The following is a 21,581-nucleotide window of genomic DNA, read 5'->3' as shown; positions in this document are numbered from 1 at the left end:
AAAATATTATTTGAAACAAACTTATTGTTGGTTAACGACATATACATCTAGCGAAACTACAGTTTAGCTCTTTGATTTCATATAAGAGCATAGTTTAACAGTTATAAAGCAGTGCTAGGAAACACGTGATTTTAAAGGGGTTTTCACATGGGTCTCTTCAGGTCACAGTCGATGTAAAAAAATATTGACGTTAATTTCAAAATAATTGTTTGACAGAATTTATATAAAATTGTGTTAGTCTATAAGAGACTATGCTATATTCTATTTCTACTAGCGTAAACTGTTTTAGATTTGCTTGTGTTTTAGTGATGCAATCGTTGGCAAAAAATTCAATGTTTGTTATAAATAACATAGAAAATATATACACATATTCAAACACACGATGAATCGATAAAATTATAGAATGAATATCATTCAAACTAGAGTATTGAAATATGAACCACATATATATCACCTTGGTAAATTACCGTTTGGAGAAATGATTATTTCAATTTTGTGAAAATCATAATATTTTTTCGGAATTTTTTTTTTTTTTAAATAACACTTTATATGAAGTGCAACTAAAATTTTCAACGACACGTTCTTTCTCGTTTGTTCTCAAAACGCATCAAAAGCTACAAATTGTAAAGGTTATCAATAACTCATCATCTATTTACGAGTACTGGGGGACAAATAGAGGCTGACTTTCGATGCTGGAACCAATTTCGATATGCACGTGGTTTTTGTCATTTAACCCATATTTCACTGGAAGCAAGTAAAAGCTGTCATAATGTGTTCTGGGATCAGGGAGTCTAATGACTGTGTTTCGTTTAATGACAAATATTTAAGAATTCATTGAATGTAGGAAGCATTCGTGAAGGTCTGTCCAAAAGTGTGCACTAGGGAAAAACATGCCCGCGATCATTAAAGCTTTTGTCAGTTTCTGATCAATTGTAGCATTTTTTCAGATTCTAAACAATTGTAACTTGTTCATATATTGATCATTCATTAGTATCTGATCAATAGTAGCTTTTTCCAGTTTCTGTTCAATTGTTGTGCTTATTTCATGACAATAACTGTACTTGTTTTAATATCTTTCAACATGTACATTTTTGCAAACGCAGACCACGATGACGGCAGTACGGCTTTGCGAAAGATCGGTTTTCATTGATAATAAAACAAACTAAAAATTAATATATTTTGTTTGATTGTATGAAAATCCAAAACCGTGTTTTTCAATATATTTGCTTTATTTTCTTCTCTCAACCACTCAGTTATCAAACTGGCATTTGATCAAAATTACATTTTCATCTAAAGGTCACCAACCTATATATAAAATATTATGCTGTCGGCTTGTTTCCCAATCCATTAGGACTGATAAAATCCTTGTAATCGATGCCTTTCCTGTGATACCAGACGACAATCCATTTTGGTTTCTATTTTTTAAATCAGTTAAAGCACTATTTTCGCTGCTTTGCACAGCTATGGGACATTTAATCTCTTTGTATTTTGTGAATGTCTCAAATTATCATTGTTCGAACATTTTGTTGTTGAAAATCTGCTTCACCTCGTTTATGGTTTCAAAATTATACGTGTGCTTATTATGGTAATAAGTGATAATTTGTGGTGCACTTGTAAGTTAAAAAAAACGATAACAAGTTACAATTCATTATCTACATTTCTTTAACCATCACAAAACGTGAACGTCTTATTGATAGTAAGTAAGGAACAGTTTAAAACATAAGCATCCTGCAAATATATTTTCAATTTGAAATATAAAATGTAAATATGTTTACATAGAATGGAATATTGTTGTCAATTGACGTATGACATATAGTATTTGGCTGGCTGCTGTACAATTAACCACCCTGACCCCGGGATGTGGTCATGGCAAATTAGGAATCCATCACTACAGTCATTGCTAGAAGTGAAGGTATTCTAGCACTGGAGTAACAAAGTGTAAACAGGGAAATAGCAACTAACAATTTGTTGAAGAGCCAATTAACCCATTTCAATGTTTGCATTTGGCAACACTTTTTACTCTTAATACAATACCTATGAAACTAAATGCAACAAGTTTCCAAACCAGTTGTACGAGAATCTTAATAATTCTACGGCTTGTTCTTTCTGTTGATAGCACGGAGTTTATACTATTTTAATGACAATAAGATGTTTAATCAGTTTTCAACTTCGATAATATTAAAACCTGAAAACAACATGCTTTACCAATGTTTGCATCACATGCTCACCGAAATATAAACTGAAGTCAGAAATCATGAAGACGATGTCTTGGTGATAAATATTTTATAGGTACCGTTCAATCATACGTTTTATAAATTTACTGTAAAAAAGCAAACAATCATTAGGAAGGTTCTATCAGCTGCACGCGAAATTGAAATTAAGGGGTAACATTATGAAGGTAAAGGTGATGTACCAGTTTGAAGTCTGAAATTCATGCCAATTTTCTTAACCTCAAGATAGCACATCGGTTTGGTATTTATGGGAATTTCTAACTATTTTAGGTCACTGGTTATCGTCAATAACAGTATTGATTTCTGCCAAATTCTAGATTATTTTAAAACTGAACCCTGCAGATTTAATAAACGAATGCCTATAAATTTCCGGATTCATTCTGAAAGATATTTATCTGTCTTCGTTTATTTGTATACCTAAATTCAATATCTCCTTGTCTGGGTTATTTTTCTTTCTTTCTTTCCGTGTGGGAGGATTTTAAATAATGATATTTGCGGCTCTTTTATGTGCAATGCAATGTCTTTACAAATAAATAAATGTCTTTATCTAAATCATAAATGTATATTGGAAAATGTCTGTAAATATATCACGCGATTCTCTCTTTGAAAGGTAAGAAACTGTTAACATTATAATCGACTTCCTGATTTATTTTGCATAGCTGCAGAGTGCTCATAAACTTTTCAATATTTTTCTGACAAATTTGTGGAACAACGCTGACGTTGAAACGTTGCTTTAAACATATAGATGAAAATTAGTATAATAATATAATATCTTGTTTTCGTAAAAAGCGTTTCAATTTTAAAATACTTATATCAATACAAGTTATTCACTTGTCACTCCATAGTTTACTGCTAATGTTGGGGTTTTGTTTTGGCCTGGTAATAATTGTCATGCTTTTGAATAGTTCAAGAGAATAAGATCCAATTACCAAATACATGTAGTTTAATTATCCAATATACTACTACTAGCTTGATGTCATTTAAAAGGTGAAAAATATGTAAATTCAACTAAGTATGTCTCGGTTTTTGCAGCATATTTTAGCTGTGTAACCTAAAATAGAATGTTAAAAGGAACTGTGATTATAAATGAAATGAAAATAAAAAATATAACTTTGAATAAGCAATCGGTTAGCAGAAAAATATGATGGTCAAATTTGTTGCGAAAAAATGATAAATAGAACTTCTTATGTTCTGAATAAATCTTAAGCTACTTTTTGTGTTATGTAAATACTAGCTATGTTGCCTACAAATTGAAAGACGTATGTTGAAACGATATAAACAAATCTTGCATACAATTTTGTTGCATTACATTGTCCATGGAGATAACTTAAACGGAAATACAGTGATAATATATAGGAGTGGCTTTGCTGATAGCAATCTGAATTATTTGGAGATGTGAGATAGTTGTTCGATCTCTCACTCATAACCCTAATGTAAAATATAATATATATATACGTTATTATTTTAAGATTATGTCTCTATAGTGTCATCATCATATAGTGTATGTAAAGTTGACCTAACGTCATAGCATTTCACAAAGATAGATGTAAATGTGTTCCAAAACTATTTGACGTGTGGATCTTAAAATAAAATATTTTTTAATTAAAAGGCTTATAAAAAACGTTTTCACATAAGTATTAAAACAAACATAATGATTTCTATAAAACGTTGTTTACTGTGAAGCAATGTATTCCAGCAAATTTGAACACTGCCAAAATCTTATTTAATAACATTTGGGTGGATGCTGGTGTTTGATGCGTTCCTTGTTTAAGTTTATCTTTCGATGCAAGCTATTGATTTTAGACAACGTGCAACCACAGTATTTAGTCAACCTTTATATATATGGTATTTAAGTTTGAAATGCAATTGAAGAATTAATTACTTAAAATAATCCAAATCAATAAATTGGTGTGGTTCACTAAGTTGAACATTGTCTAACTAAGTTGATTTTTGAAATGGCACCTGGTACTTGAATATGAGTTAGTTATTTGTAGAAATAAAAAAAAAACACTTAAACCGATTCCTGCACATTCTATTTTTGTCATTGTACAGTCTCAATCAAACCAGCATTGCAGTTTCAAGACGGAGACTGAGTTGCTGAATCGTGACTGCAGGTATCAAATTCAACACAGTTTTATTCCAGAATGTTTGTTTAAGTTATATTTAATTTCTGAGATGTGATGGAAAGTCCACCGATATGGAAACGTACTAAGTTCATTGCACATTAAAATGTTAAGACGATGATCTAGAAGCCATTTATTCTCTCAGTTTTTCTCGTTATGAAAGCCAAAAAGACACATAGAAGGTTTTTAACGAAATATATTATTGGGTGGTATTCAATATTGAAGCTTCAGCTTGTGGCCATACATCATTGGCGTCAATCACTTTATTGGTCACTTATAAATATCAAATACTTCGATTAGCAACATCGTATTCAGATTCAATGAAGACCAATATTTAGTTCCAGGCCTGCTACTCCTTCTTATCGTTAATATGTTTGTGTACTCTATTAAGATAAATAAAAAAGGCGAACAACTGAAATCATGGTTATATTTTCTTTTATGTTCCCCTATATTGAGAGTTGGTAATTATTTCTGTACATCAGCCAATAACCTTCAAGCTCTCCAAATGTTTTAAAAGAAATATTACTTTAACATCGCGTTATATTTCGAACTGACTTGAAAGCAGGAAGTGCACGAGAAGCACTGCGGTCAGCTCAGTGAAAACGGAAGCAGTCAATAAATAGCACTTCCTGATATAATTCTAAGAAACTTTCATCGTTTTATGGTTTACAACAAAGCTAATTTCCGACATGAAAACTATATAAACTAGAGTAACAGAGGGAATATACACTTCTGTAAGCCAGCTGCTTAATTTCGTGGAAACAAAATGCATTCAGTTCTATTTTGAGCTTCTTTAATGAACGGAATTTTAAAACAAAGCAATAAATACCTTGGTTGTTATCAAAATATCCGAGTTTCCTAGCAAAGAATAATTTAAATGTTCACACGGGCCATGTTTAATGTTGTGCTAAACTAAATGTGTGTGGTCTCAATGAAGTTTAAGTATGTATGGATACGATAAATGTTTTACTATTTTTGTTCAATGCTTATCTTTAAGTATAGTTTTGATACCAGCCATGTTTGGATCTTTTCTAAACAAAAGCCTTAAGATTAAATAAACGCATGTCTATGAACATAAGGATTCAATTTTGAAGATGGCTTTGTCCTGCCGTCTTTTTTGTATGCCTTAGAGCTAAATGTAAATTCGAAATGACATATATTTCGAATCCGACACTTCTGTGTAGGCCTTTAATTAAGTTTGGCAGATTTGTACTTTTAAGCGTATTTTTTCTTTCTCTTTCTTTGATTGCTCGGAGGATTTTTTTTTAATTTTGATATTTGTATTTTTTTATTCGAAAAGGACGTGAAAATAGATGTCTTTACAAATATACATTTGCCTGAGTCTAAATCAAAACAGTTATATTGGGAAATGTCTAGACAACATTTCAACCGAATTTCTGAATTAATCTGCGAATTTGCAGAGTTCATAAATGTCTCAATGATTTTCTGCCAAAATTTGTTGAGTTTTCTGGCCAAGAAAAAGAGATTATGCTAATGAAGAGTGTAGTGAGAAAAGGATACAATGGCCATAGTGTTTCAACATCAAAATAAATTTAAAAAAATAGAAAAAAAAACAATATTTAGATTTTTCAAACTTATTATGACTTTTTTATCATCTTGTGCCATAAAACTTATATCGGGCAACATGTCGCCACCCACTATTTTCATTCATGAGTGTGGGTCGCATCAATATAAGACTATTATGTTGGTCGCAAAAGCGTCTGCAACACTGTTGGTGACACATATATCCGATTTATCTGAAATGTAAGTTTGAATCAAAAAAACAACAAAAACAGCAACAATGTTATTTAAACCAATGCATAACTTAATCAGTATAAAGAAGGTGTTTGAAGAACTGTCGTGAATATCTTAGTAAATAATAGAAGGAAAAGACGATATTGACTAACGTCTCTGTTAACTTTAATTCTTAATTTCACAAAAATTCGTTCCACAAACATAGACGTTCCTTCTCTGTTTTGTTCACACCGCATAAATAGACACATTGCTTCTTTAAGGAAATGTTTATTTAGGATGCTTCCCCCTTTTTTCAACCAATATCCTCCCAATTTCATGTATACAAGGCTTATTATGGAAAATTTGTCCAAATGTATTCGATAGGTACGGTAGTGCCAGCGATCAATTTAGGCTCTTGTCAGCTTCGGGGTGATTGGTTTCTCTACCAGTGTAATAAATGATAGCTGCTATTCGTCATATCGCTCATACTCAAGAATATTTTGAACGTAAGAGGCTTTTTGAAAGGTTGTCCAAATGTTTGCAGTAGGTAGGATCTGTTGGATCAAATATGGCTATTGTCAGTTTCTGAACATTTGCATCACTATCAGTTTAATGTAAATAACTGCCTTATGTCATATTACCCATATCTATGAATATATTGGTAGAAGGCTTTGCTTTAGGGTAATTCAATGCCAAATTGATTCAATAGATATGTTAAGCGTCATCGACCGGGTAGGTTTCAAAACTTATGTGCAAAACTACAGAAACAAGCTGAGTAGCCAAAAGTTTAAACATAAACTCCGTTTAATGGCACAGGGTAAACGCCAAAGACATAGAACATAAAAACAAAAACTCACATACAAAACTAGAATAACACATCAGCATAGAATAAACGTTCATTAAAATTAAAATTGAGCAAACATTTAAAATAACAGTACTCTTGGTAAATATATATATGTCATTTACACGGAGAATTTCTATCTTTCAGACATGACATATTAATATTTTCCCTGTTGAATTCGATCCTAGATTTTATATAAACATATTTACGATTCCAAAAATGTGCCTCATGTTGTTTGCCATCTTTTTACGCGAATATGAAACTCTTTCCCTTTGATAACCCCTCGAAGGTACAAACGTAGTAACTTCAATTAGCTTCCTGATTAGTTCGGCAAAGGCACGATGCAAGATGTTCATAAACATGTCAAATATTTTAATGGTAAATCGGTCAAATCTTTAGTTATTGTTTTGCAATATCTAAAAAGAGTTCATGGTGGAAGAGGGCTAATGAAAATAAGGTTTAAGATAGTTGTTTTATTGCCCAATACGTTACTTATCTCATATTATTTGAAAACAATCAATTTCAGGTTAACGGCATGTATATTGAACGAAAATAAATTAGGACGGGACGGTCTGTCCAAATGTGTGGACTAGGGAAAGAAAGTGTCAGCAATCATTATTGAGATTCCTATCAATTATAGCTTTTGTCAGATTCTGATCAATTGTAAGTTTTGGAAGATATAATTGTAGCTTTTTTAGTTATTGATCTATTGTAGCATTTGTCAGATTCTGGTCAGTCAATTATATCTTTGTCAGATTCTGATCAATTAAAGGCATTGTGAGTTTCTAATCAATTGAAGCCTTTATCAGTTTCAGATAAATAGTAGCTTTTTCAGTTTCTGTTCAATTATTGTGCTATTTTCATGATGAAGAGCCCATTAACAAAGTTGTCCGTAAATGTCGTATTACGGATATTAAATGTCACAAAAAATGTAATACCCGATTAAATGTCTTATAAAATGAATTGATCTATTTGATACAGGAATCTGCATTGTGTATATGAAATCGCCAAAAATAGGGGAAAATTTATTTATGGTTTATGTTTTGCAGAATTCTATTGATTAATTAAAAGTGGACAACCTTCGTGTGATATGATGAGCCTTCTAATCCTACTTATAATCTCGTCTTAATTTTAATTTTTCTAGCAATGTTGAAGGTTTTGTTTTTTGCACCAAAAAGGGTTAAGAACATCAATCTGATAAACTAGGCTTGTCTTTGTTGTTTTCACTGTATTATCGTAACGGTTATGTCCATTTACATTCTTCTTCAGACATAATATGTATAAGCGCAGCGAGCAAACTTTGCAAAAAAAATATGAAACGTTAAGTGTCTTAGTGTTTGGTACAACTTGTTCTCTGAAATGTAAACTTTAATGAGGAATCATGAAGACGATGTCTTGATAATACAGTTAACGTAGACAATGGTATATCATTTGAGAATGACGTATCTGAGCTCTGACATTAGCTTAACGTCTAATGCAAACACTTACAATGTAACTGCATACCTATGGACATAAAAAAACTTTTAACATTTGTAAGTGTGCTTCTCGATATTTACACAAGTACACGACTATGTCTATTTTGAATAACAGTTTTTAATTTTAAGTGTTTAATGATTTATTTGCGATTGGTCTACGTTACAAGACGGATCAACCACTGGTGTAATTTCACTCTGTAATGCAAACACAATCGGCACACAAACTGAACTTTTTATATAAATTTTCTAGAAACATTATAGCAAGTACATATTAAAAGGCTCCTGTCAGCTGCATGCAATATTGAAATTATGCGATAATATAATGACGGTAAAAGTGATGTAGCAATCTGAACTCTGACATGCATGTCTATTTTTTATTCTCGAAATAGCACATCGGCTTGGTATTGATATCATTTTCCAACTATTTCTGTTTACTGCGTATATTCAAGAACAGTATTGATTTCTGACAATTGTTTGATCATTTAAAACTGAAGCCTGCAGATTGAATAAACAGTGCCTATAAATTTCCGGATTCATTCATGAAGAAGTTTTTTTCTGTCGTATTTATTTGTAAACCGAAATGAAATTTCGAAATTTATCACTGGCATATCTGTATTTTCTAGCGAATTTACGAGTCTTTACTTATTCGTCTTGATTCGATTTCCTTTCTTCCTTTGTATAAGGATTTTAAACTGATAGTTCGCGGACGAAAACGTGCAAATAATGTCTTTACAAAAGGTCTATGTTTAAATCATAAGAGTATTTTGGAAAATGGTTATATCAATATCACCGCGTTTACTCCTTGATAAATTATGCATTTCAATCTTGTTACTAAGACTGTTCATAAATATTTTCCTGATTTTCTTCTGACAAATTTGTTAAAAACATTCTGCCAAGAAATAATGCCCATGGCTTAATTGTTTAATTATCAATTCAATAAACTACCATCACTTGTTCATCATCATCGTCATCCTTTGAAAAGTGATAAAAATGTGAATTAAACGAAATACGTTAAAGCCTCCTGAGTTATTGCAGCATATTTTTGCAGTGTAAGTTCTTTACTTTTACTAATATGTAACATTTAAAGATACTTTTATAATCAAAAGGTCTAGTACGTGGATTTTTCAGATATATCAAAATGATAATCGTATGTTTCTTTTATTAAAGAACATGGATATTGTTTTCCATGTTTTAAACATGGATCAACTTGTGTCCGAAATCTTGTGAGTATCACCAAAATAAGGGGGTACTCGGTTGGTGGCAAATGCATCTACAACTCGGTTGGTGAAACAAGACCAAAAAAACGTATACACATTTACCAAAATCCGATTAATCTGTGATGTAGGATTTGAACTTAAGAACATTTTTTAACCATCACTAAACTTCATTATTACATAGTTACTGTTCAAAGAACGGATAAAGAAGATAAAGAGAATTTCTATAACGTTAAAGTTTCAGACATAACGTAATTTAAAATGATCATATTTTGCGATTCGAAATATGTGCTTAATGTCGTTTGCTAAATGTCTGCACGAATATCAAACGTTTTTCCTATGATAAACACTCCAATGTAATATTTCAATCAACATCCTGATTATATCTGCAAAGCCTCATTGCAGAGTCTGGATAAACAGCTCAAATTGTGCTTTGGTAATTTGTCGAATCTGAACAGACTGTTATGCTTAAGTATTCAAGAAATCAGTGAAGAAAAAAGCTAATGAACATATGGTGTTTAAAATATGCGAATTGCTGATTATAACATGAACATCAAACGAAAAAGAATTAAAGTTGTTCGAGTTTATGTTTAAGCATGATTTAATAAGGTAGTGTTCATTTCTTTTTTACACTCACAAACAACGCTTATATGAAGTTGCAATTTGCTTTAGCTTTTATATGTTTTTAATATTTTTGATAATGATGTATAATATTATTTTAACGGGCAATCAAAATGGATCACTATATGTCCAAAACCTTGAATCGGACAATATATATCCCCCACCCTAATTTCATTTGTAACTGTATACTACGCCAAATCTGGCATATTGCATTGGTCGCCAATCCATATATAGTTCTGTATGTGAAACAAGACAATGATAAATTAAAGAAATATTCTCACATCCGATGATTCTATAGAATTATACAAGGGATAGCTAATTTCATATCTTGTGATATAAATCAAATATAATCAATATTAATAAGTAACTGTTTTAAAACTGATTATTTACATTTCGTTAATTTAAATATAATATTTATGAAGAAGAGGAAGAAAACATATCCTGTGTAACTCCGAAAATCAATAATGCCAGGCGACACACATACACGTTTTTCTCTCTTGTCTCTATTCTCACTCTCGCATAAGAAGGTATCGTGCGCAGAATATTTTTTATCAATAACTCTTCGCTTGTTAGGGAGACAATGGCAATTACTGGAAGAAAATTGATACTGACTTTCGGTGCTGGAACCAATTTCTTTTTCTCCTTGTATTTGTCATTTGACCAATATCTAAAGATCCACAAGCAAAATGGAGAAGCTGTCCTCCTGATGTTTACGCTCGGATAAGGAAGTCTATTGACAATAACTGTCATTCGCCATATAGTCCGTATTTAAGATTCCACTGGTAGAATGAAGTAGCTATCGAAATATATGCGCTAGGGTAAGGATGTCGTCTGCCAGAATAAACTTTGTTTCGTCATAAGGTCAACATCTAATAATCCATTGAATGAAGGAGGCATTTGTAAAGGGCTCTTCTAATGCGTTCACTAGGGTAAAAACGTCTCGGCGATCAATCGTGGCTTTTGTGGTAGATTCTGATTTTATCAAATTTTGGGGTTTGTTAGATTCTGACCAAGTGTGGCTTTTGTCACTTTCTGACTTATTTTGGCTTTTGACAGTATTTGAGTAATCGTTACTTTTGTAAGATTCTGACCAATCGTAGCTTTCGTCAGATTCTGACCAATCGTGGCTTTTGTAAGATTCTGACCAATTGTGGCTTTTGTAAGATTCTGACCAATCGTGGCTTTTGTAAGATTCTGACCAATCGTGGCTTTTGTCAGTTTTCGGATGACTGGGTATCTACAAGTTTTATAAAGAAAAACTTGACTTGTTTTAGTCAACTTGAAACGTTTTGCTTAGCCCTGACTACGCATCAATGTCATATTTCAACCACTTAATTAAAAAGCTGACAACGTCGACAATCTAGATATAATATTAAAAGATGTCTGCTTGTGTTCTTTCTATTAGGACTAATATAATTCTCGAACCGATTGTTTTCCTGTGATACGAGACGACAATCGTTCCAATATGTTTTTAAAGGTAGTAAAAGGAATGTGTTTACTGTTTTGCATATTTACGGGACGTTTAAACTCTTTGAATTTATTACGTGTTACAAATTAAACAAATGAACAAATATGTGTTGAAAAACTATTACAACTCGTTAATGATTTCAATTTAAAATGTTTGCTAGTGTGAAAGTTAATGATTATTTTTGGTGAACTCATAATTAAAAAAAGCAAATCAAAACAAATCTGCTATTCTATTTCTATAAGACATAATGAATCCTTGTATGCGACGTTGTAAGCAAAGCAGTAAAATGATACATTCGGTCGATTGAACAGAGCAGAACATATTTGAAAGTTAACAACACTGACGTTAACAACGTAGCTTAATATAGCACAGTTCAGAATATTCGGCCCACTGGTGATGAATAAGACATTGTTTGAGCCGTAAGTATCCTGCCGAAATATGTTCGAAAGAAACGCAACATATCAAAACATTTACATATAGAAGCAGCTTATGTTAAGAATTCACTAATCAAAAATAGTATTTGGCTTGCTTTTCTGAAAATAGCCACACTGACCCCTGGATGTTGTATGGTAAATTATGGACCGATAACAATAGCCTTCAGCAGCGGCGAAAATATTGTATTATTGTGTTATAAAGCGTTAACGGGGCAAAAACCCGACTTACAATATATTAACCCATTTGCAAAACTTTTGACTTCAAATACAATTAATTGCAAAATAATCTCCAAACCAATTATTGGGAACTGTTAATAATTCTAGACCTTGTTTTAAAAAAGTCTAAACTCCATGATATCACAAGAAAAACCAATGTGTTGAATTATTAACAGTTCCCAATAATTGGTTTTGAGATTTTTTGCAGACTATTTAATGACATGCAGGCAGACAAACCTAATCAATTTGCGAGTTATGTTTTGTAAAATCATAAAAAGTTGAAAACAGCATAAATTACCAATTATCACATGTTCCGTGAATTCAGATACTTGTCATATACATTCAGTTACATAATTACCAATTAAATAACTCTTGATGTTTTTGAAAATAAGCTATAAAAAAAATTGATATCATATTTTTCAAGGTAAAAAGATACAATATTCTATCTCTATTTCTTTCCATAGCTAATAACTTTATTTTATACAGGATTTTACATTCTATAGGTATTTTTATATTTTGAGCAAAAAGACAATTCTTCTATGCTCTTTTATTGTATTTTTATATTTTTTGAAATATTTATTTAGATATTAGATGCATAAGCACAACGTCGAGCGAGCAAGCGTTGCACATATTACAAAAACCTCTAAGCAACTTTGTGTTTGGCACCACATGTTCACTGGGACCACTGGCAAACTATACATGTTATAATACACAAAAGGCACATTAACTGAACTGTTTAAATTACTAGAAACTTTGACACAAACAATCATTAAAAAACATTTTGCTGTACGCATTAATCAAATTATGCGATAATATATTTGTAGGTTCAAGTGATTTAGAAGTTTGAACGTCCTGGTTCTAAATGTTGAAATAGCACATCAGCGTGGTATTCATTTGCATACTTATATACACTAGTATACTTATATTTAATAAAAATATACAGAAGTCTTGCGTATTAAATGAAGTTAGTTCATCAGCACATTTACACTACACCTCTTTAATTTTACAGAAGCAGACTACAGTTCCTTAAGCCCGCCAGAAATATTTCAATTTTCAGAAAAAACAAGTCATATTCGCAGATATTTGTCAAGTTAAACAGATTATCCCTGACATACTTCTTCCCAGAAATATGTGAAATCATTTGTCAATTTTAAACCATAAAAGTTATATTGTAGTTGCTGTTGAGGAATAACGAAGTCTCATGATGATGTATCAGTAAATACATAGAAGGTTGTTCCAAGTTATATAACACATCGTTAAACCATTGATCAATACCTATGCACGCAAAAGCAGTAAAAAGATCATTCAAATTATTTTCGGGGAAATCCAATGACGACGAACGCAGAGAGAAGGGACAATAGCGATCACAATAGCGATCACAATAGCTCATATGCTGTTCTTCGTGTTTAGGTGGTCTAAAATGTTATACAATTTGGTTCACATCTATTTTCCCCTATTTTACCTTTGATCATTGTTAAATGCTTGAAGTATATTGTTTACATTTACACGCTTATTTAAATTCAATACAAAAACATGCATAACAAACATAATTTTGAGTTATAAACCTTAAACTACCCACTTAATAATGCATTTATGGAAAGAATCAATTACTGGTAACAAGATTGTAATCGTGTAATTAATAGCTGAAAACACAAATAATAAAATGATTGGTTAGTGCTAAAAGATTTACAGTACTGTGGTCTACTATTGTCTCATAAGGTAGAAATACCATGTCTTCTGCACCTTTCTTTCAAATTAAACTCGGGATCCTTCATATGAACCATAGTTTTCGACATTTATTCATCCTTTTTGGTATATTAAAAGCAATTGTATTAATTATGGTAAATCTTATTTGGGAGAAAGAGCGCATCTTTAAGTCATTACTATTCCAAAAAAACTGAACATTACTCATCTCAGCGGACATTTCATTCGAACTATAAGCATGTCAAATTATGAAATGTAATCAGGTCAACACACTATAATAACATTAATAATACCTCGGAACACTATATAAAAAGAAAACGTAACTATAAATTTGCAATAGTCTTGCCGATTGTTTCAAAGGAGCCGATGAAAAATTTCGAATAAGATTATTTTTATTAAACCTGCTTTTTTACGTCAAAACAGCTTGAAACGGTACATTGACAGAATTTTATTAAAATTAAGCCTTTTATAAAAGCCAATAAAATCACGTTATCACGTAATAAAACAATCAAGTTACCTTACGTATACATGTTATCATTTTACACATTGGTTGAACAGCAAGAAACACTGTTAACGACTTAAGAGTGTAATTATTTATCATTTGGTTATGCTGGACCTTTAAATATGTTATTCTTAGAAAGTACCGTAAAGCTAAGGGTCATTAACAGCGTTGCACATAGCTACCATTCGTTTCAATGAGCAGCCTCAGAAAATCGAGACAGATATTTTCATAATTTGTACGAACGTATTTTGTAGTTAATCAAAATTGCACACTATTATGGCATAATTTCTGTATTAAACTTTGGCAAGGCCACCAGGGCTTACACCCACTATTCTAACAATGACTTTTACCTAAGTACATACAGAATGTTGTGAAGCAGTGTTTTTGAATGGGACCTTTTTAAAACAGAATTTGTTGATAGCTGTCCAATTCTGGATAATTTTAATTCTGAGGAATCTTTACTCTTCGGGGTTTATTTCTATAACTGCATTATTTTTCGAACTATCCGTCAACCGTGCGTTGGCTTTTAATTATGGCATTCAGTATGGCAGATCCGTATTTCGAACATATAGCTTTTCCTGCGTTTTATCTTCATTTTGTTTTCGATGTTTTGAATGCCGTAAGATTGATTTTCTAATTTTAGTCATATACACACTTTCATTAGTGAAAACAGTCTTTCTTTGAAAACGCTATTTTTATGTAAATATTTAAAACTACCAGCTTATTTACACAAAAGCAGATACGAATTTTTCATTAGCTTGAAACCATAAAACTAGCTTGGGTTTATTAGGTTTTTATCAATGTCCGATATGGTTCCTGTGCTATTGCAGCGCTAAAAAAGTAATGATTAAACCATACTATTATTATTTTGGCTCTGATCAATGATCTTTACAGTTAAAGAATACAGTTAAATCAACAAGTGTCTATTTTACGGAACATAATAATAATTTCCTTTATTATTATTATTATTATTATTATTATCATATTATTATTATTATTATTATTATTATTATTATTATTATTATTATTATTATTATTATTATTATTAAGTACTTTTACAAAAGAACTTGATACAAATATTGAAGCATAATTTATATTCTTATTATTCTTGATAGACACCTTTTTAAAAGAACTAAATATATATGACGAATCATATCTTATTTAATTATGCGCTCCAGTCTCAATTTGTCAAATTTCAGGGAGAAAAGAAATAACTGTTATTTCAACGAATTAACTCACCACTAAAGAAGTATTCAATAACATCGATACGTATACAACCCCCTTTTCGGCACTGAATCATAACCCTTTTATTTAGTCAATAATTTTTAGACGAACCAATATGTATCACCAAGTATTTTATCCGGCCTGCAACATGCTGCTCCTTTGATATTGGTATGCAGCTATGTACTATGCAGAATCCAACAAAGCTGTAGGACTTTAGCACGGAAAGAAACATAAAAATGTATAAATTTGTAAAAACGGACCAAAATTAATCAATACTTAAGTTACTAATGCACATGTGAAGAACTTAAAACGAATATTGCATGCACAGGCTTACCGGAAATTGTAGATGTTATTCCTCATTGCACTTACTCACTGAGACACATAGATATACGTCATAATAGTATCCAGTTCATATGTTTCCCAAGCAGTATCAGAGAAATTTAGGTAATACTATTCTGCCGAATCCTGAGAAAGAAGCAATTACTGGAACAGTCCAAAATGTAAATTAGTACAAACGTTTAAACCTTTTTCTTCCTCTCCAATTTGACAAACAGACCGTCTTCCAATATCCAATTCCGAGCAATAGCAATAGAGGGCCCTTTGTCGGTGCTGTCCCGACATTATTTTCTGTAAGGAAGTGCCAGCGATCAATGTTGGCTATTGAAAATATCTAGACGATTGGAATTACTACCAAACGTCCGTATTATTCATTTGTTACGATCAATTAAGATTGAAAAAAATGCACCAATAAGCATGCTAAAAGGCACAAAAGGATTAATCAGGAATACAATATGTAAACTGTCCAAAACCCTTTTGATTTCCAGCGCATAAAATGATCACCAACCACACTCTATTTACAACAACAAAAAAATGTCGGACTAGAATCAAGTTCGCATGATCTGTTTCTAACTTACAATTCCTCGTTGTATGCAAATAATGCACTTCAATAGAACAACAATGTAAATGCGTGAGGAACTTTTGGATAATTGCTACACTTAAGAGAACAAAAAGTATTTGAAAGGCCTATGAAATCATTTGGAAACGATTCGACTCCGTCTGTTCAATACTTTATATTAAACAAAAAAGCCTTCAAACAAATGCTTTAAAAATCTGAAAGTTCTAGGGCTTGTTTGGTAATAGCATAGTGTTTATACTATATTTTTAGCTTGTAACATGAATACAAGACGAAAAAGCTTTTTTGGAGATTGTAATGAAATGTTGAAGCCAAAGTAAAATACGAACCGTAACGATATCATCATCACCATTTAACGTAGATGCCATATTACGAATGATTGTCTTACAATTACTGATTTAACGAATTGTTTTCCTTGATATTCAATAATCAACACAAGATCCGTTATTCCGTTAATAATTTGACAAGGTATTCAGATACAAATTCATTCTCATATTCTTTTCTTACTATTTCATCTCTCTGTTGAACTTAAGAAAATATCACTTTTGGTAGAATGAATCTAGTTTTAAATTACGAAAAATATAAGGACAACATATATATAAATATAACATATATATATATATATATATATATATATATATATATATATATATATATATATATATATATATATATATATATATATATATATATATATATATATAACCCTTGGTTGTATTTATTTAACAAGAGCACAAAATTTATTATTTTAACTTGACATTTCGTGACAGAAGACGTCTATTGCCGTCACGTACAATTGCCTCATTCACATTTATGTTCATGTATTTTAAATCAGGCATAAGATGCATAATGAATCGGATTAATCTGAACATTCGTATTTAATGCTTTAAATATACTTTATTTCGCACCAAATGAAATTTAAAATTAAAACATTATGAAAACGATGCCCGAATAAGCTCGATCCAACAGGTAGTATCTTCAGATTAGCGTTTACCATACATTTGATATATACAACTATATAAATACTTGATTATAATCTTCGGGAAACGCTAAGGTCTATAAACATTCAAGCACGTGAACATTCTAAATTGTTAACACTCAAATATAATTATGGAAAAAAAGGTTTAAATTCATACATGCGAGCATATATATCCCAAATTCAAGCTAGCTATTGAATATTTAAGGCTTTTTGAAGAGCTATTAAAATGTTGGCAGGTCTTAGGAGGTGATAGTGATCAATCATGGTTTTTTTTATTTTCTGAACATTTTGAATCTCTATCAGTTTATGGATATTAACTCTTTTCCGTCATATGGCCCATGAATATGATTATAACGGAAGAAGGCTTTTCTGTCCGGTTGTCAGAGTGTGGGTACGATGCAATGTCAAATTAATTCTACATATATCATCGGACGGCTAAGGTTCAATAATTCGGAATAAAATAAACATAATTAAACAATCTAAGTTAAGCAAATGTGTATGGTTTCCTAGGTTTTTGAATTTAAAATAATTATATTTTTGTCAAGAAAAATATGATGAGCAGGGATAATTTCTGAAAAAATAAACTTTCAAATATAAGGTATTTATACTTTCTGAACACATCACTTCAGCCCTTATCAGTTTTTTTTAATTCGATGCTAAATTATGAATGATCATATTAAACGAATTGAAATATGTGCCATATGTCTAATGCCAAGATTTCACTCGAACACCAAACAGCTTCCCTTTCAGAATCATCCCAATTTACGATTTTCATTCAGTTTCCAGATTTCACAAACAAATCAAATATTTTTCTAGTAAATTAATCGAATCGGAACAGATGTTGTGCTTAATTTTTAAAGTGTTCAATGTGAAAAGAGATACTGTTCATTAGGTTTTAAAATGGTTATATTGAAGCCCAATATCGTAGTAGTCTAAATTCATTTGAAAGTTAGTATTTGCTGGATACAAACATGTACATCAAATGTATTCCAATCAAGCTATTTGAGTTTATATTAGAGCATAGTTTTACAGTGTCGTGTTCATTTCTTTTTAAATTCAAACAAATGCCTGTTTAAAGTGGAATTTGGTATATATTCTGATATTTTAAATGATAGTGATGTAAAGTATTTTCAACAGGCAATCACAATGGATCAATGTGTGTCCAAAACCTTCTATCGAAACATATTTTGCCCTCACCCTCTCCCCCTCCCCCTATTTCCATTTGCGATTGTGTGCCACGCCAATAGAAGGCGTATTACATTGGTCGCCAAACCGTCAAAATTTCTAATTATTTTTATATAGGCATTCAGAATTGATCAATCTGTGTACAACATGTTCAATCGGACAATGTATTGCCCCTCCCAATATTCCACTGCATGAGTGTGTACCTCGTCAATAGAAGGTTTATTGCGTTGGTCTTGTCTACATCTCTGTTTGAAATACCAAACAAGGATCATGTATACAGATTTACTTAAAAAATACAAATAGTCACAGTTTTAAGAGTTCAGCATTTACATTTTGTGAGTATCATTATATTTTTACGAAAATAAAGAAAAAGAAAGATAATCATTTTTTATGGAGTGTAACGTCAAAATCCACAAACGATACACATAAACGTTATTTCTCTTTTTTGTTTCATTTCATAACACAAAAGAATCTACAGACTTTATCAATATTTCTTCTCCTAGATTGGAGACAATGGCAATTACTGGAATAAAATGGAGTCTGACTAGAAATGCTGAAACCAATTTATTTCCCGCATGGTGTTCATACGCCCCATATTCAAGAACCCACGGGTAGAATGAAGAAGCCGTTGTAATGTATGCGCTAGGGTGATGAAGTTTACCTCTTACACTGACAATAACTGTGCTTCGTCATAAGGCCGTTTATTTTAGAATCCATTGGTATAATGTAGGCAGCGTTCTTTAAAGTGACACTCGTATTAAAAACAATACGTACACATGTATAACAAACATAATTTATTAGTTTTAAACCTTTAACTATTTGTTAAATAATGCATTTATGGAAAATATTAATTTCTCATAACAATATTGTAACCTTGAATTTAATGGCTAAAAACGCGCAAATATTAAATGTTTGGTTAGTGCTTAAAGATTAACAGTGATCAACTAACGTTTCATGAGGTAGGAATACCGTGTTTTTTGTACCTTTCTTTGAAATTAAGCAATAAGTCTTTCATAAAAAACATTATTTTAGATATTTGTTCATCCTTTTCACAACTGCTGATGACAGTATGGCATCATTTTTTCTAATCGCATGAAAACCCAGAATCGTGTTTTTAAATTATGTGCCATTTTTGCATAATCTCAACTACTTATTAAAATGCTGACAAATGATCAAAATTACATTTCTTTCCAAATGTCAACAACCTAGATATAATAAATTAAGCTGTCTGTGTTTTCCCCTTTCCATTAGGACTGATCAAATCTTTGTAACTAATGACTTTCCTGTGATACCAGACGACAATCCATTTTCGTTCTAAATTGCTTTTAAATTCGGTAACGCTGTTTTTCACATTAGCAACAATAATATCTTTAAATAGTATTCGTCTAACAAATTAAAAGTCTTTGAACAAATATTTGTTTTTAAAATCCAATTATTGTTTATGAATCAAGTATGAACCGTATGCTAGTCTTGGTAATAAGCGATTTTTAATGAGAACTTACACATTAACGAATGAGATTCCAATTTATTTTTCCAAACGTAAACGTATTTTACAGATAAGCTGTTCTATTTTGTTACGAAATAATGCACACTTGTACGCTACATACTCGAGGAAGGCATAAGTGATACAATTGGCCAATTGATTCGAAGTTTGTTTAACATAACAACGTCGTTAAAGGCATCGTTATTATCTTCGTATTGTGATATACGTATCACGTATTAGTATATGTTATGATACTTAAATACAACAAGTATAGCTGAAAAGAGTGTCTCAAATCTTTTTGGAATTATTGCAGATCACTAGTCTGTCCATTAAATTTAACGAAACGTAAACATTTAATTGTTGTTTAATTGTTAACAACGCTGACGGTAACAACAGTGTTAACTTTAACAATGTGCTGAACAACCTGCCGATTGTTGATAAGTAAGGACTTAATAGCCTTTTAATTTCATATTTACATATGCAAGGGAATACTTATGCCAATAGGATTATCAAAAATAGTCACTGGGTGGCTGCTGTGAAATCAGCCACAATGATCCCGGAATGTGGTCATGGCAATTTATGGACACATCACTTTAGTCTTTATCAGAAGTGCAGATATTCCAGCGCTTAAGCTATATTGAGTTAACGGCCCATTTACCCATTTTAAAATGGTTGCATTTGGCAGCACTTTTACAATACCTATAAAATTAACTGCAAAAGTCTAGAAACCAATTATTGGCAATTTGTGTGTAATTGTACGACTTGTTATTTCTGGAAATAGCACGGAGTTTATAATATTCAAAACAAGATAATGACGACGAAAGGTAATGCAATATTTCGAGTTTTGTAATTAATAAAAAGAAATGCAAAAACAACATAAATTAACCATAATTGTAGTTTTCCGTAGATGACGTATTACGGACAGTGGTCTTATATATTTTATTAATGATAAATACTCTTCTGAACTAATTTATCTTAATTTCTTCAGTTAATATCGGTTTTGTAACGGAATGAGGTGGGTTCACAGAACGCTGCTGCTCCCTCCATATGTTTAAGATTTTAGAAACAATAACCTATTTTTAAAACAATAAATAGTGTATTGAGCTTGACTCCCATTATATGTCCACATTTCTAATTTGACAGATGAACTTGCGTGTGTTCAATGATTCATTTGCTATACATCTGCGTCAAAGTAGAATCAACAACTGGCGAACAATGCATTTAGTGATACATA

At 31.3% G+C, this 21,581-nt stretch overlaps 1 protein-coding gene across 5 annotated transcripts in view; it reads right to left on the bottom strand.

Moving 5' to 3' along the window:
- Positions 1-21,581, bottom strand: part of LOC128239038 (cubilin-like) — a 159,729-nt gene that overhangs the window by 72,427 nt on the left and 65,721 nt on the right. Inside the window, exon 1 of one of the 5 annotated variants that reach the window (XM_052955469.1) lies at positions 16,122-16,249. The exons of the other annotated variants lie outside the window; for them this stretch is intronic. The gene's annotated coding sequence lies outside the window, so the exon portion shown is untranslated. Of the gene's footprint in view, positions 1-16,121; positions 16,250-21,581 lie in introns of those variants that run through there. 5 annotated transcript variants of the gene reach the window in all.

Source organism: Mya arenaria, chromosome 6 (assembly GCF_026914265.1).
Source record: "Mya arenaria isolate MELC-2E11 chromosome 6, ASM2691426v1".
In the NCBI taxonomy this organism is placed as follows: domain Eukaryota; kingdom Metazoa; phylum Mollusca; class Bivalvia; order Myida; family Myidae; genus Mya; species Mya arenaria.
Note: the sequence above shows the minus strand (reverse complement) of the source record. Positions and strands in the feature narration are given on the sequence as shown.